This window comes from Lipotes vexillifer, unplaced genomic scaffold (assembly GCF_000442215.2).
Source record: "Lipotes vexillifer unplaced genomic scaffold, Lipotes_vexillifer_v1.1 scaffold1201, whole genome shotgun sequence".
Taxonomy (NCBI): Eukaryota; Metazoa; Chordata; class Mammalia; order Artiodactyla; family Lipotidae; genus Lipotes; species Lipotes vexillifer.
The window spans coordinates 1,922,103-1,924,256 of NW_006783542.1; positions in this window are offsets into that span (position 1 = coordinate 1,922,103).

A 2,154-nucleotide genomic window follows, 5' to 3' on the forward strand; every position below is an offset into this window, starting at 1 on the left:
GGCTGGCCGGCCGTGACAGGGGGAGCTCTGTCCAGAGAGGGACTCGGCTCCCCTGGCTGGGGTCTGGGTATGTCGGAGGCCCCGGCCGAGCCCCTTCCGGCGGGCGGCCCGCCCGTCCTCTTGCTCGGGGGCGGTGATCCCCCAGGTCCTCAGAGCTGCCCAGAGACTCTCCATCCCACCGGCTGGGAGCCAGAACCTCACCTGGTCCCAGCCTCGCTCTCCCCTCTCCATCTGGAGCCCGACTACACTTTACTTTGCCCCTCTCGGCATCGCCCATCCTGGATGGGGGCCTGGGGGGCCAGCAACCGGGCTCTTCTCTGCATAGGACGGGCCCAGCCCTGGACGCCCCCTCCAGGTGCCGTCTCTTCTCCAGGAGCATTTCTGTCTCTGTCCTCCTCCTTCTCTGACGTACCCTGGTTGCCCGGTTCCCCCCCCCCCCCCCCCCCCCCCCGAGCAGAGGCTTCTTGGAAAACAATAAACTAGGTAGAGCTACCCCTGTGCCCACGGGCCTTTCTTGTGCCACATCCTGGCAGTGCCCAGATGCACCTGGGCTTTGCCCTCCTGGCCACCTTTGGCCCTTCCTGGCCTGGTGTCCTGTCCAGCCTGGGGCCCTGTGGCTTTGAGGGCAGAGTGGACGGAGGGCTTGGGAGCTGGGGCACTGTGTCCTCAGGCTGGCCTGAGCCCAGCCGTCCCTGGGAAGTAGAAGGCTGCAAACTTATCTCCCCGGGAGCCACCGCCGCTGTTCCTCCCTCCCCACAAAGCCCCCATTCGAGGGCAACTAGCAGCCTGGGGGGCTTCCAGCCTCTCTGAGAGCTGCCCTTGTTTGGCTTCTTAGAACAGACTGTTTAGCCTACAGACGGCCCAGCTGCCTGCCCCCCGCCCTCCCCACCCCACCCCCTTCCCGGCAGCCAGAGCTCCATCGACAGCCCCACAGAGCCTTCTTTCCTTTCTCTGGTACCCCCACCCCCCACGACAGGGGGCCCTTCCAGAGGCCCTTAGCCCCGCCCGGGCCCAGCGAAGTTGGCATGAGGTCAACCAAAGGGACACCTTGGCCTAGGCCACAGACCACTCCCCGCCCCGCAAGCCCACCCTTCCCGTCTGAAGCGCAGCTCGGGGTCCCGCGGAGCTCCTGCTGCCAGCTCTGCCTGGATCACCTGCGCAGGGCCTCCGGAGGGTCCCCAGGGCAGGGTCGGAGAGGCACAGGCATTGCCCGGTGCCCTGAGCTCCATTCTCGTCTGCCCACCCCACTCATACCCCCTGGCCTCAGCCCTGGAGCCAAGCCTCCTTCCCCCACTCCTGCGGATCTTAATGGCCTTGTTCTCTCCCCCTGGCACCCACCCCCAGGACGGGTGATGCCAAGAGAGAGGGAGGCTGTTGCTAGGCGATGGCGCTGCTGGCCGCACACTCTTTGTGCTGGAGAGACACCCACCCGTTTCTCGGACTACCGCTGCCACAGTGACCAAAGCCCCCAGCTCTGTCTGCAGCACCTTAAGACGGTGGGAGGAACAGGCTGGAGAGGAGACCAAGGGCAGGCTTGCGGTGCTGAGGTGACCGGGGCCATTCCCTCCGCATCCCTCCCCCTGACTCCCTCTCTCCCCGCACCCCAGCCCCAGTCCCAGATGCACCAGCAGCCTCCTATGGGATGGAGGAGGGGGCCCAGGGTGAAGGCGGGACGCGCAGGCGGAGCATGGGAGGCTGGGGGTGGGGGGGGGTCACCGCCGCATCCTGTTTGGGGTCTCTGCCACAGAGGGGCCCCTGCCCCTCCCTGCGGTTCCGAGGCCCTGCCACCACCGCTGCCCTGGGCCCGGCCAACGTGAGTGGCTTGCAGGATTAGTCAGCAGGCCAGCGGGCCTTGGGAAAGAGCCACTGTCTCTCCGGCTAGGCCAGCTGGGGGAACAATGTGGCATTTGTTGCCTAGGGGTCCTGGGCTTGGGGTGGGGGGGCAGCTGGCAGTGGTGGGCGGTGGACTTGAGCTGGGTCTTTAGGGGGCCAACCCTGAGCCCTGATGTCAGCCAGGTGGGAGGCGGGCCAACCCACTGAGCCCCCCTGACCCCGTCAGTATGTGCACCTTGCACTGAGAATTGCCTCCCTTGGGCCGGACTGGATGCAGTTACTGGACCCCAACAGTTAAACAGGAATAACCCACCCCCCCCC